Below are 16,086 nucleotides of genomic sequence, written 5' to 3' on the forward strand. Positions count from 1 at the left end.
AAAAGTGTTTGTCTGCAGTGTGAAACGCATAATGGAGACAGCCTTGAAAGTAAATAGCTTTCCGCACTTGCTAGTGTACCTAGGCAACATCATTAGATCACATTTATAGAATTTGTTCATTGCAATTTATTATGTAAAACAGAGAAATGTTTAAGTCAGCTGGGTATAAAGGGGTTTGGAATCATCAGAAATATATTATCTCCTCATTATTATCCAGAGAAACAGAAAATTATTTGGAAAAAAACTCACAAACCACCAAACCAAAATCTTTCAAAATGAATTGTAACTCTTATATATAACTCATATATAAACCAAGCTTCCAGGAACCATTTTTTTGTTCCACGTGTCTCAGGTTTTAAGGACTGTTGCATTAACTGAGAAATGAAATCCCAAGCCTTAGCTTTGCTCTCATTTTATTAGTGTGATATAGTGATAATCTCACAAGGACCGTAATAAGTACATGAGAGAAAAAAAATCAGCTAAATGCGAGATCTGAAAATGTTCTAGCCCAGTGCTATTACATAGGTCTTAGGCTTTTTTTCGGCCTGTTCCATAATAGGATGTTTTGCAAATTCTTCCCTCAGCAGGTTTTGAACATGAACTTGCATTACTATTCTTACAAAATAATAAACAGCTTTGGGCTATAAAATCTCTCAAATTGTTTTCCACAGAAGGGATTTGCATGCTGACTCATTCCTACTATATTTATAACCCATCGCCAAACCACTGCAACTGCAGGATTTCTAATAAAGCTATGGAAATTACATGCATTGCAATGGGAGTTGAATACATTTACATTTGTAGTATTTTACCATTTCAAAATTTATGGCAGATTACCTTGTTTGTGCATGTCTGGACTTTAATGGTTATTTTTTATAGCAGAAAATAGTAGTTTATGGTGGTATTCCCAGTAGAAGGTTTTTATGAATCCACCATATGGAGTATTACATAAAACTAAACTTGTATCAGCGGTGATTTTATGTAAAGAAAGACAGTGAACATTACCAAGAATTAGTGATTACAGAAAATGTCAGAAAACATGAGATATTATGAATGTGATTTTTTTTTCCAATGATTTTTAACTCATAGTAATAGCAGTCCAAATCCCTGCTCTTTTTCATGCAGGAAAAATCTCCATCGTCTGCAGCAAATCCTGGGCATCTCAAGCAAATAACATTTATTGCAGCTGACCTTCCCTCCCCACCACCTCCCTTTAAGGTACCCTTCATGAAGTTGTGATGTTTGGCACAACAGAGACATGTGGTGATTTATGCAGAAGACTAAGGAAATCTGGAACATCTATATAAGGATGGACTTCCATCTCTGTCAGTCCATATGTTGTAATCATAGCTACTTTCTTCAGCACTGGTGGTGGAAGATAGTCTTTTACCTGTGCCTTCCTACAAACGGCAGGAGCAGCCTTCTGCTAGCAAAAATTGCAGACAGGAAAAGTATCACAATTCCATAGATTGTGAACATGAAGATGAGGAAGGCTATTCTCATGGAAATATGTGTTTGCATAAGTATTGACATCAGGAGACTCTACAGAGCTTTCTCAAAGAGCACCTCGTGGATTTGGGAGCCATTCAGCCAGGAAGAAGAAATGTGCCGTGGAAAGGCTGTAACCAGTCACACCGAGAGAGCAGCAGATGGTGCATCCATGAAGCAGTTGTCACCGCCAAGAGCCTGGCATGTTCTACAGGCTGAAATGTATCTGCCTCATTAATGAAGCAAGCACTTGGGTAGAGAATGTCTATGAAAATCTATATATGCTTGCGAATAAATTGTAATAAGGCTGTGAGGTTTATATCTGGGATGTAAAGAAGAAGATGGCGAAAGGATGAGAAGAGCCAGCTGTAGGTATCCAGTCCTGCTTCTTTCGCTGGTCCCAATCCTGGCAGAAACTCCCAGGCAGCTCAAAGCAGGTTTTGATCGCCATGCAGAGTGCATTAGGGATGGTGACCCAGGTAAGCACTGCTTCTCTACGCTTTTCCAATTGCTGCACAGCAGCTCACTCATTGCACCAAACTGCTTTTGGAACGAGGGCATAAGGCCCGCTCTGCTCACTGGGGGGAATTCACACCTAAAGGGAACTGTAGGTTTCTAGCAGTAAAAAAGGGCCAAATCTTAAAGAACAGTCCAGCCTTTAGAACTGGATAACCATTTCTGTAGAATGGCACGGTGAGCTACCATATGGGTTTGCTATCTAGCTTTAGGGTAATTTATGTGAACAGTGCAAAATTTCTTCTCCTTGCTCCTTTTCCCACAGAAATTCTTCTTGCTTTTGAGAGAGTCAAAATCAGAGAGGATTTCAGATCAGGCTGGCACACACATATCCTGGGTGGCTGTCCACTTCTGAAACATTTCAAGGTCAAATAGGGCCATTTTATCACCTTGTTTGGCTTTTTTAGAAACCTGCTGCCGTTGTGGCTCAGAGAACTTCCTGCTTATACCTGTGGAAAGAATGCTGTGTGAAAGAGAGCGAAGCCAGCCCTTCGCTCTGGGAGAAATCTTCAGCTGGGGTGTGGGCTCAGAGACCCAGGGGGACTCCCACCAGCTGAGGAGCTGCCTCTTGGCCTCTCTACTTAAGTGAATCACACTCTCTTTGCTTTTTCATTAGCTGATGTATCATAGTCTTACAGCTGTCTTCTCTCGATCTAAATTGCACACTAATACTGTACATTATTGATTAAATGAGTCTACAAATGTCTTTTTAATACTGTATGGGTTGATCAGTCTTCTCAGTTAATGTACAGCACCTCCAGTGGGCTTTAAAACCTAGTGAAGCAGCTCTTTACCAGATCTTACTGGAAAAGAAAAAACTACATGAGAGGTCGTGCTCACACGCACGCTGAGGTACGTGTTTTGGCAGTGGGGAATTAGTAATGATTTCACTTGCTATGGTGAAAAGCTCACGTTGTTCACGGGTTTGGATTTTGATAATCACATTGCTGATCTAACTCTTTGCAACTAAAAGAATTCAGGGGAGATTGTTGTTATATACTCCAGTGGCAAAGCTACACTGTAATACTTGAGCTAGTTATGCAACTAATTTGGCTTTTCCTGTGATATTTTTCAGAGGAGAGGTTTCAAAGCTTTTTTTAACCTTTTTTTGGCTTTTAAAAGATTTTTATATACACAGGACTGTAATAACTACATTTTGTAAGTATGACATCTGATAGTAAAAGTAACAGTATTCTGGCTGTTTTAAGTGATTCTTTGCATTACATAAACAGCATTCAGGAGTGACTCTAGTTTCTGTCTCAACTAGTTAATTATTGTAATTTTCCTTTTGTTTTCATTATTTCTTAAATCTAAATTCCTCTCTATCACCCTTCATGATTCAATCTATATGCAAGTATTGGCCCATTTATAACACAGTAGGAAAAACATGCTTGTGTTTGTGGGTCAGTGTCATGTTTATCTCTTTTCATAGACCTATAGAAAATTGGGCTGAAAGGGCCTGTAGAGATCACCTAAATCTACCCCGTTCTGTTTTAAACAAGGAGACAAAACCGAGGTTTTATATGCACATATTTCCTTCAATACGAACTTTACCTCAGATCTGCATGCCTAAACACACAAATAAAACCAGAGCTTTAGTCCAAAGGAAGGGGACTTGTGAGGATATTTGTGATTTCTGTGTGCACTTCTCATGATGGGCTTGGCCACAGAGGCACAGCTAAAATCAACCCAAAACATTTACCCTCCTTTGTCATTATGCAGATGGCCATCTGCATTACCACCAAAAAAAAGGCAACCCTCTAAACAAATTGGGTCAGTATAGGTACATTTAGTTAGTACAAAGCTTTGAAAAACAATTAAGTGGTTTCAGTGGTTAAATGGTAACTGCGCTGGGAGGTGGCAGCCGCCCAGTGGCTGGTGAATGAGCCTCTTGGTGGTCTCCTTTGGGATGATGAGTATGGCTTTGGGATGCTTAGAAAAACAATGGAGAAACAAACAGTGAGAAAGAGAAGAAGCCTCAAGACAGAGCAGCAGATTTGAATGAAATGAGATGGTAGCAGCTAGACTGGAGAGGTTAGGGAATTTCACAGTGGCAGGAATAATGTTGAGAAGGTGGCTGGTTGCTGCCCTGACTGCTGGGTGATAGGCAGCTCCAGAATCCACTTAAGTCTTAAAAGACGGAAGATTTTACTTACACTTCAGTAAAGCAGCTTCTCCCAGGTAATCAGACATTTAGCTCCTTGTCAGATCCTTTGAGCCATACTAGCAACGAAAGAGTGATATTGCCACTATCGTCCCTGATGATTCAGCAAGGAGCAAAACATGATAGCCTTTCTAACAAGGCTGTTACTCAGACATATCACTCAGTGTCTGCGCTCTAACTGCTCACTGGTTCAGAGTGCTAATGCTCTGCATATTGTGCTTAATAGAATTTTAAATTATTTTGATTAAAGTGTCAAGGGATGAGGATTTAAGATTGATCAAAGCTACTTCCTTGTGCTGTGCCAGTTGTTAAGCAGCCACTTCCAGAACGTTATTACGCAGGCTTAAGTGATATAACATTCAGACATGAGAAATATGAGGAAATATATCTCCTAATTTCATATTGGGGGACTGAGAGGGCAAGGAGGAAACTAAGGAGATATACATTTCATACACAGTGACTGACCTGGGGTCCCAGTTCTTCTTTAATGGAAATTGCTGGGACCTTTACCATTGCCTTCTATTCAATGGCAGTTCAATCATGGATGAGCAATGACAAAAATCCAGTATGGAAAACCTTCACTTCTTTGAGCAGAGACTGTAAACATTAAAATACGTTTAGATAATGAGGCAAATAAATAATGGATGTTTGTCTGGCTGTGAAGTCAGGTATCTGGAAGTGGAGTCAGTCAGCACTAAGTTCTTGCTTTGAAGCTCACTCAGTTGGTGCGGGCAGAGGTCATAGGTTATGGTTGTTTAATTGTGGCAACAAAGAAGGAGTAGGACATTCCCATCACATATAGCCTTCAGCTAAAACAAAATACTTCAGCATGCATGTAACTTTAAATGTGCAAATAAATCTACTGAAGTTAATGAAGGAGAATGATGCGCAATTCTTAAACATGTGCTTCAGGTCATCCTCTGAGTGGAACCTTAGAGTACACGGTGCCCAAATCATTGTCTCAGCTAGTGTGTTTGTTAATATTTTGACCTGAATTAGAGTCCAGTGGCCTGGACTGTGAATGTCTTTCTTGCTAAGAAACTACTTGCTGCTCAGACTTAGGTGGCATTAGCAATGCAGTGAAACCATAATCTGTTCCAGTCCTACTCCCTACTTTGTTTCTAAAATAAAGAATAAGACTCTGTACAGCTCTTTTATAGCATCTCATGAACTGATAATTGCTTAAAATCTCAATAGAATTTGCATCCACATCTGTAAATGACCATATGGCACTTTATGGTAGAATATCCTGGGCCAGGACTGTTTGGCATGCTCTAGTTGCCGATGTTGCTTTAACAATGCAAAGCAGTCATAAACTCACCTTAAGTGGTTGGTTAAGTCGGGTCTACAGTCACCCTGAGTGACTGCACTGCTGAAGCCACCTCTTGCATTACTACGTAGTTAAGTTGTCAAACAAGTACTTTGTTGAAATTACAAACTTGCTGTGAAATAACATTGTCTTATACTTGGTGTAACCTGAAGAATTATAATTCCTGAAGCTGCTACTGACTAGAATTATTCCAATAGAAGCAAACGTTCTGATTGGTGTGGACTATATTAAGTGTGGACTATAATAATAGTCAAAACACAGTTTACCTAAAATAGGATTCATTTAGCTCAGCGATTACCAGGCTATTTATTGTTTGCTGATAAATCTCAGAATAAAATCAGAATAACAACTGCTGCTATGAAAATTGTTTAATAGATTAAAGAATATAGAAGATCAAGACACTGAAAATGAAAATATATGGTGAAAGTCCATCTTGACAGTTCTTGGTTTGTGTGAGTTGGCACAACCATATCTGTGGTCTGGTGCACAACATGGAGAGAGCAGGGAAAGAGCGTTTCAAGTACAGCTGTGTTTTCCAGTAGTCCCTTTTGTAATAGTTCCTCAAAGTATTCTCTCAGAGGAACAACAAATATGAGTACTTCATATCAGTCTACATAAAAATATATCTACCTATTATTGCATGATACAAAATCTCTGCTTATGCATCCTCTTCCAGCCATGGAACAGAGTCTGAAGGGCTGAAGGCATCTGATGTATGAGTTTCATCCTGTTTCCAGTGGGGACGTCCAGGACTGCGGCCATTTAACAGACAAATGAATACACAGAACCATTGAAACAAATTAAATACTCACGCATGTGTTTAACTGCAAGTACATGACTAATCTTTTTGACTCCAGAGACAGCAAGGCATACATCTTAAGCAGGTACTTAAGAACATGGTTGAATGGAGATCATAGAACATTATTTCTTGCACTGGAGTGTTAGATGGTGTAATTGTCACAGGGATTATTACTCCTATGTGGAAAGCAGGAGAGCAGGGCTGCAGTTGCACTGCCTTCCTTGTGTACTGTTGCTGTATTCACCACGTACTGGTATTATTCTCCATGACCTGTTTGGACCACCTATAGGAGAGACCCTAGAGTAAATATATGACGACTCTTGTGAGTTGTCAAAGTTGGCCTGACACTGGGAATGAGAAAAGCTTGACTAAACGGGAATCAGGGAAAACAAAAAGAAATGAGAGCTGTGGGCCCTGCAGGTAGAAGCAACACTGAAGTGTTTGTGCTGTATTTCACAGTAAGGAGCAACTTCAATCCCTGCACACAAGTCAGGGTGCAGTGAGCACCACGTCAGGGCTGCTGGATCAATACATACCCTGTGGCTGCTGCTATTGCGAGGACTCAAATACCTTGTAAAGCAGGGCAGATCTGCAAGTACCAGGTTGAATCAGTGAAGGCATTGCCTGTCATACATGGCTCTTGGCTCCTCGCATAACCAGGGAGGTAAAGCTGCAAAGGCAAAGAACTTTGATAGGAAAAAAAGTTAGATCATAATTTACAGAGTAACCTTTACACTGTGAGGAAAAGGATTTTTCGTAGAGACAAAAGGCAAAGACCTGGATCTCATCATGAAACTTTCCATTCCTTTTACTTCTGTCCCCATTTAAATGAAATAGGGGGACCCATTCGCAGCCAACAAAATCAGCTAAAAGCTACTCGCATAAAGACAGAGATTTCAACGAAATCGAATCCATATATTACCTCATAGGAATGGTTGTCTAAAGGTAATTGCCAGGTTAATAGACTGTTATGGCCATTTTCAAATAAAGCAATTAAAAGTAATATTCTTATATTACTGATAAGGAGGCTCACACTGCATTGGATTGTCAGCTTATTTTGTTCAATGGTCTTCATCAAAGAGTATCTAGTACAAATTATTTTAGACAAAGGCGGAAAAAGTCTGCCCATAAAAAACCCAAAATCTTTCTGAAGTAAAAGATGGATTTTTTTCTTAATTTTTGAAGTAATAAACTCTACTCATTAATTTTTGAGATGTGTAAAAAGTATTTTCTGTCTAAATATACTTTGCTTTTATCAGTTTTTCTGAACTAAAAAGCAGAGGTAAAACAAAATGTTAATTATACACCAGACGTGTTTTGCTGTAGATGATCAATGCTCTCTGTGGAGCATGTGTAATATCTTAAATCATAATTTCTTCCACAAAAGCTCTTTGTAGAAACTCATAGTTCTTTACTGCAAGAAGATCTACACCATATATGCAAAAATCTGATCTAGGGGAAACAATATAATTTCTCAAGGGGAATTACCGTAACATATGAACTAGAAAACATTACTCTCCCCTCACAAAATGGCATGACTGTAACATATGTCCCACTCCAATTAGAAATTGTCTTTTTCAGATTATCATTATGTCAGCCTATACTTGTGAAAGGAATTTTGACAGATCTGGGGCAAATTTAAAAGCAAAGGAGACAGCTAGCCCTAGAATTTATAAGCAGGCATTAATTTTGCAGAGAGGATATTTTTTATCTGTTTGAAGAAGATAAAGAGCTAAGCAAATCCCCCTTATTCGTGCTACTTTGGTGGATAAATGCAGATGTGTTTCACAACAGCAAAATAACTGTATTCAGCTACTTTGAGGGACTTACTGGACTAAAGCAATGCAAAATTTCTGACCTGACATTGTTTCTGTCTGGTGAAATCTCCAAGTTTACTATTTCTCTAAGGTGACTGATCTAGCAGAAGAGCTTGTAATTGTCACTGTGCTGAAAAAGTTTTACTGAACAGGGTGATTTGATTTTGGCTGCAGCCAGCCATCAGTCATGGGCCACGCAGGGAATCCTGACCTGGGAATGGACCTTGTGGTGATGAGATCCTGATGTTTCTGTGTCTTCATAGATCTACAGCACAGATTTGGAGTAAGGCAAGAGGGAGTCGGTTCCTGACATTCCTGTTCACAGGCCCCCAGACAGTCTTTGAATTTATGGGAGACATTGCTTCAACATCCCCCATGCCAGCAAACCTTTTCATCCCTGAGAAAACACCTGTGGCTCATGTTTAATCCTTAAGACCTGTGAACGTTTTGACACGTGCCTAAATAATGCTTCACTTTGAAAGGTATAAAAAATGACCTTGTAGCGCAACCTTCCCAGTCATTGGCATGTATTCACCAAGTGGGGCAACATAAATAAGAAAGTGGCAAAGGTCTCTGTTGATTTCAATCATTCTAGGATATTAAATCCTTGATAAAATTAATCCTCTGGGATCTGATTCAAAGACTCAGATGCGAAATACACCTGTCTTCAGGGGATCCTGGGTCCAGCCCATGCCAAGCAAAAATAATAGCAGAGCCAGACTAAGCACCGCTGATTTAAAGCACACGCCACGCTGTTCCGTGGCACTGGGGAGGGACATAAGGGGGTGGATTTCCCAGTCCAAGTGAAGTTGTGTTTGAAGCGCACAGGGTACTTTCAGGTTGTGCTGTACACAAGGAGGTGGCATTCCTTCATCCCCAAAGGCTAGCTCAAGACCTGTGCTCTTCTTAGCTTTTGCATCAAACTTGCTTTGACAGTGTAAATTTTAGTTTTGTCTTTGGGCAAGGCCTTGCCAGAGGGATGGGACGGTGCTGAGCAGGACGTAGACTGGCTTCTGCTCTTCGTAGAGCCTCAAAAGCACACAAGGCGCATGAACAAGTACTTCTCGCTGTCAGCAAGTGTCACTTTGTCTTTCAGATTAAAGTTTTTAATTAAATGGGCATTTCTGGTCCGAATATTGGCAGCCACAGGACTGCTGAAACGTGACATCATTTATGACTCCAGCAGTAAGGAGTTCACTGTTCATGATCGTAAAACAGATTCCAGTGTTGATTTGATATCGATTTAACAGTCAGCATAAGTTTGCCCTTTAATATTAAACAAAATATGTCAAGCTGAAGCATTAACAGTATTCTTCCTCTGGGTTTCTCCATGGTTACTTCCTCCAATTCTTCCAAGCAGTGATGCCTGGCAGAGCGTGGGTTTCAGACCTCCATCCCAAAGCACCACTTTTCTGGAGCAGCTGTTCCTGTTATCGTGCACTGCCCCGCACAGTGCAATCCCCATCACCACCCTTTTCCCTGCTAACACAGACAAAGGCCGTTTCTGACAGAAGTCTTCTGTTACAGTAATTGCCAAAGATTGGCAAATCCAGTCTTCATTTCTTTCTGCAGACATGCTGCTAGTTTCTAGCTCTCTGCTCAACCCTACCTCCCCAGCCATCCCTGTTCTAATGGCTTTAGTCTATTCTTGCAAGTCTCATTTATTTTCTTGCTTCTTTTTGACATGGGTGATACAGCACATGACCTCTGATTTGTCTGTCTCCTGCCCCCATGTTTCTGATATTCATTAAGGAGATGTTCACTTTTCCAGCTCTGCTTTTCCCCTTAGTGAGCTACATCAGAGACTCACATCAATGTCTGTTTTAATGGAAGTTTCTTACTCCCATGTTTGAATTTAATCATCTCCAGTGTTTTTCTTTCTGCCTGTAGCTGTAGTTCTCCTACCATCTTTTGTCCCTTTGTTTAAAAAGTGACCAAAACCATGCAATAACCATTGTTCTTTGAGGCATCAGGAGGGACCTTGTTTTTTCAGAAAAGCAGCCAATCCCATGAGAACTCCAGAATTGCACTTGAGATGACTCTTCTGACATCAAGTGAGGCCAGTTTTGACAACCTACTGCTGTTGTGAGCTAAAATATCCTGATAGCAGTATACAAGATTTTTCTCTCAGTACCACCTCCGAGCCTAAATCCTTACTCAGCACAAAAGACAGAAGGAACACCATGACCCGACACAGTGCTTGAATACCCCTCTCTGTACTGTGCTTTGAGAGGCTGTTTTGGGAGAGCTGAGGAGGAAAGGACCATTTCTTTTTATTGTAAGGATGTGGCAGTTTGCAGAATTTGTATTCAAACTGTATTGTGCAGGTGGGATGGGAACATTCCTGGGACATGTGTGCACTTCAAATGCTTTTTATTTTAGTTTTCCATTAAATATCAGGGTTGCTGAAAATACGAGATAATATTATGGTGCATCTATAATATAAATGGAAGTAAACAGATACATTAGCAAACTGTCTACTTAAACATATCTTGCCCTTGTTTATGTCCATCCTTGCTACCATTTCCTTTGTTTACCGCAGTGAACTGGGATTAATTTGATCAGACATTTTAAATCCAGGCCTGGTTAGGAGTGCTGGCTTTCTGAACACAAAAAAGTAGTTGTCGCTGGGTCAGTACGCAGAAGCTTATGGGTGAGAGATATGTAAACTCCACTTTGATCCTCTGCTTATTCTCATTTTAAAGTCATAGGTGGAAGCAGCTGTTTTGTGATGTTTTCTTGCCATGTGTGTAACAGATCTTGGAAGTGAAACTGACTTTAAATAAAAGCTTTGTGAAAATTTGATTGATTTTCACTGGTCGGGGTGAAAAATGTGGAAGTGGCAAAGAAACAATATAATCAGAGAGAGGCAGGAACTACTCGGATGTAAAATTATTTCTACTTTAATTCCCCCTGCTGTTTAGGCTTCAGAAAAATCCCTGTTGGTGATTGCAGCACAGGGGCTTTGACCCCAGCAGTCAGTGTGTTTGCTACCTGTGGCGTAGGACCTTTGGCTCCTTACCACTTTCAGTGGCATTTGCTCATGCACTTGTTCATGCCACTTGCTCACGTCCAGTCCACAGTCACTGCTATTGAAGCTGGGGGCCAGAAAAGGCAAATATCGCTTAAAAATTTCATCCCAGACAAGGTTTAAATCCATTTAGATGAACCAGGCTTCTGTTTTCAGGTCCTGGTGCCCTGAAGTGATACCTTACCCCCACTAACTGCAAGCAAACCAGGTGTCATTTGATTGTTCCACATCATCTACATATTCCCCAACTGGTAAATAAGTTTAATTCTGTCCTGTGATTACCCAAAAGTGATTTGGGAAAGCATGGGCCAATACTGATATTTCCATCGTCTCGGACTGATGACAGACAGCCTGTGATTTACATGCAGCAATATGGTTCTGAGGTATTTCAGAACCAGTTGAAAATAAAGGTTTAATGATTGAATTATATATTCTCTCTCTGTGATAGAAAATAATATAAGACAACTGACTCGGCTATCAGACAGATTACATAAGCCCAAGTTAAGTGGTAGAATAAAAATGAGTGATATTCCTCCTTGACTTAAATACAGCACTAAGTAGTATGCCCTTGAATTCAGCATAAAGCAATTTCCTCCTTCTTGGTAACAGCTAGGGGGCATTCCGAATGCAAATAGAGTCAGCTTTGCATTTTTAATATTTCTTATATACATAATTCACTGCCTCGGTTTAGAAACGTTATTGCTACCTCTTCTGTGCATTTAAATTATTTTGCACCTCTGAACTTTCATATTAACTTTAATGTCAGCTCTTAAAATGTATTTTGTACAGGCGAGCTTGTGGTTATAGCTCTTGAAATTCACAGATTGCACAAATGCGCATCCAGGCACAAATACACTGTACTGTTTAACCTGTGTCATTCCACTGGGACACGGGGGTTTGTACTAACTGCAGGCACGGTTATACCAAAGCCCTGCAAATCAATATTTAACAAATGTGAGCACACCAAGTGCAATCAGCATTAGAATATCACATTTGTGTGCGGTCTACTCCACGTACGTAACCCATGGGCATAATGAAATTTCTAGCTGATCAATAGGATACAGTGCTTTTTCGAAGTAGCTTTCAAGAGAAGAGAAATTTCAGATGGAAGAAGATACCCACAATGGGAGGAAATCCATCCCCATGCTAATGTGGGATTAATTAATGCATTGCATAAAGCCAGGAAGGGTGAGATGGTTCTGAGCGAGCTTTACTTCATTGCATGTTTCAGAAGAGGGAAGTGGTCCTGGCCATCTCCTGTGGCCATGACTGCTCTTGAGAAATTTTTCACTCTGGAGGAAATGGAGATGAAGATTTACAGTATCTTGCTTGACTCGTCAAACTTCCTCAATCACAGGCTGACATTATCAACTAATTGGAACCACAGATCTCAGGGAGGTAGCTGGGTGACGGCTTTGCTCATCTCTGCTCAAACTGTTAGTGAGGGCACAGCTCCGTCTCTCTTCCCAGGTCTGTGTAGGAAGTGGTGCCAGAAACATTGTCCCATTTATGGGGAACGAATGGGGTCATCTCATCTCCTGCTCTACCCAATCCCTACCAGACCAGGGCAATCACGTGGGGAAAATACGTGGCAGCCTGTACCAAGTGTTTCCCTGGATGTTTCTCCTAAGAGTGGCAAAACTGAACCCAGACTGAGTCAGCAACGGTGTTTTGAGTGCTGACAACTGTGCAGTCAGCATGACTGGTACTCAGACCATAAACTGCACTTTCTAACTAAGAGAGACTATAAACAAAAGATATGGCCAAATTGTCTGCTGTTTTGATTCCACTGACTGTTTCTCAAAGAAAATTCAATTTGGAAACTGAAAATCAAGACTGCTGCCTTCTGCATTGCAATCGATAATAGATGCGCTGCCTCTAACTCTAATTTCCCATCAGTTTACACCAACGTAAGCCCACTGGGATTGCTGAAAAATCTAGCCCCAGCTTTCACAGATTTTGTGTGCTTCACATGGGCTGCTGTGGCTCTGCAAAGCCAATGCAGGGACTATAATAGGTACGACAGTCACAGAGATGCTGGCAAGAGCCTGAAAGTGTTTCCTGGCTGCAGATGAGTGCCATGTACCAGCTGGTGACTGCTGTTACGGAAAAGGAGATTGCTTCTGGGTTTATCGTGCCCCAGCAGTCAGCAGCTTGGAGCCCAGTCCTCTATCTTTTCCACTAAATGGGTGGTGGGCTCAGTCTCCAGTTTGATTTCTCTCCTCAGCTGAAATAATTACGACTGATTAAGTTATAGAGGGAAACAAATGTGTGCAGGGTCTACACTAAGGTTACTGGTGGCACTGTGAGAGAGAAAAAACATGCTTTGACTTGGAGACTGGACAGCTGTGAGAAGTCACTATGACAATGAGGATAGGGCTCTGCAAAGCTGATCTAGCTGAAACCAGAACTTGGGACGTGTGAAAGTGCATCACACGTCATCAGTGCACAAGGCTGCCAGCAGTGCCCACTGCAGTACATGGGGAGCTGTGGTGGAGCACTGCAAGGAGCTCAGGGAGCTGTCGGGGATCTGCCTGGGAAGCAGCTGGGGCTGCCCGTGTTCCCATCCTGCTACAGTGCATTACGGTCCTTGCAGTGAGGTGGTATAACTGTCCCTGCAATCGCTCCAGCTGCAGGTAAATGAAAGTACCTTCGTTTTGATCATCCCAAGGACCCCTGTCATCTGACTATGCCTGAAGCTATTCACCCTATTTGACGAAGCACAAACAGGCAGGGTAACTAACTTTGTAAAAATTTTCACAAATGAAAACCTGACTTCAGCCTGTTTTGGTTTGCTGCACAAACCAAATGAAGAAAAATAATTTGATTTGGATTGAATCAGTGGTTACTTTTACTACTTTAAATGGCAAAACAAATATCCTCCTTCAACCTCTACCCTAATAAAATGGATTAATTTAACACAAAATGTCCTCCCTGAGATGCCGAAAGAAAATCCAAACAAAATAGAAGTAGTTGGTTTTGGGGCCCTTGTAAGAGAAAGCCTTGGGCTAGACTCATGCTGACTACCCAGTAGCCTAGCAGTTAGGACACTCACCTAAAATGCAGAATCTGGATTCAGATCTGCTCCTCTTCCTGAAGGCAGCCACAGTCCCCTGTCCTCAAGGAAAGCCTTTGCTACCTGCATGGCTATAGGGCATGGAGATAAGGCTGTATGCCATTTTGGGGGGGACACAATTCTTTAATTGATGCTGCTCTGAGTGAATTGTTGAAAACAGGATCCATATCTTTCACCTTTAGCTCAATATCCTATCTGTCAACCCAGAGAGTTGTTTGCTAATACATTTGGAGGAACAGGAGCTCTGTCTTTCAGCATGTGCACTGTCCAAGAATAAAATTGCTCAGCTAAAGATTCAAATGAAAATCTGGACGAATTACTCAGCTTCCTTCTTGGAATTGTTTGGGGAATTGGTTGGAATTGGTTAAAATGCTCCACTGTGCTTTGCAAGAGTTTTGAGAATAAATTACAAGTATGGACAAAACTTCATCTAAACTTTGGTGTAAGTAACACTGCATTCTTATTATGGAGTAATTTCTTTTGTAAAGCAGAGTGTAACGTAGCGTATGTGTCTGGTTGTACTAATAGCCACCGTGTCGAGCCACAGAAAAGCCTGTATTCATGCCAAATGTTAAGTTCCCCTTTCCCCATGTCTCCTTATTTCCCTCTACTCTAGAAAAAGTTGGAATTCTTCAGAGAGTGACTTCCTAAGGCACCATCTCTCATCTTATTTATTTCTCGATTCTGCTGTCGTTCATTACATTAAAGGTTATTTTTTTAATGAAGCACTGCGGGTAGGGAGAAATAACTTTTACCTTCTGTTCTAATTGATGAATGATGTGTGAACTAATCAGAAAGCTTTGCTATAGCCACCATTAAAGCAACAGATGTATGTGGCTCAGGAGAGATTTGTTGAACAGCTTCAACCTTTAAGTGCAGAGGATAAATGGGTGGTGACATCATTATACCTTGACAAATAGAAATTATATCATTCTCTTTTTTTCATTACTGATGGATGATTTATTTCCGTGGCTTTCATTTTCATAAGATCCATTCATTGTCTCTAAAGTTAAAACCTTTAAAAACTGCAATATGTGACTAAATTGGTTATAATATTTTGCACATGATCTGCAGCATGTTGTCTTCTGAGCTTTTCTCCTGAAAGCTACTTTTAATAGAATAATACTAGGATATTCAGTATGGCAGGACAAAAAAAGAAACATTTGAAATTCATACTTGGGTTCATTTTTCAACCAGCCACAAAACCAGCACATAAAGACTCAGAGGACACTTGATGTGGTTATATGGCATCTCCATCAGTTGCTGGAGGATTTTATTTTTGCAATGAACTTGAAGCCTGAGAAGAGAGAGGGTTGTTCTGCACAGGAGGTCTGTGCCATAATAAACAAGCAAATGTTCCCCTCTCACCCATATCTCACCAGTATATTTTGAGGTCTTGCCTTGTTTAATTGCACTTCTCATGTAGTCACTGAGATGGATCAGAATTTCCCTGAAAATTTCAGTTGTTACTGAAGTTTGCATTTTTCCCACATTTACTGCAGCTTAAAAATCAGAGACTAAAAATAAAGTGTGCTTCTGTTTGGATAATCTATTTCCCCAGAACAGATTAAAATGACAGAATAAATCTTGGAAGGTCTTGGAAGAGCTTTGAATGAATTACAACAAGAGATGGAAACAAGGTGAGTTTCACTTGGCTAGGACCTAAATGAGGGAATTAAGCTGATGCTGTGTCAGGGAGAAGTCTGCAAAATAAAACAGGAGTCACTACCATGTACTACAGAAGTATAAAGAGCAGATTAAAGGTGACATTTCTGCCAGAAGACCTGGAGGAAACAAGAGATCAAGGTTAGTTAAAAAAGAAAGTAAGTCAGGAAGACAAAATTCATATAGGAGATCTCATTGGG

General features: G+C 40.6%; 1 long non-coding RNA gene across 1 annotated transcript in view; it reads left to right on the forward strand.

Annotated features, from left to right (window-relative positions):
* Positions 1 to 1,631: 1,631 nt before the first annotated feature.
* Positions 1,632 to 16,086, forward strand: part of LOC141738256 (uncharacterized) — a 37,193-nt gene continuing 22,738 nt past the window's right edge. Inside the window, exon 1 of the long non-coding RNA XR_012585349.1 lies at positions 1,632 to 1,967. This is a non-coding gene — a long non-coding RNA (uncharacterized LOC141738256). The remainder of the gene's footprint in view (positions 1,968 to 16,086) is intronic.

This window comes from Larus michahellis, chromosome 2 (genome assembly GCF_964199755.1).
Source record: "Larus michahellis chromosome 2, bLarMic1.1, whole genome shotgun sequence".
NCBI lineage: Eukaryota > Metazoa > Chordata > Aves > Charadriiformes > Laridae > Larus > Larus michahellis.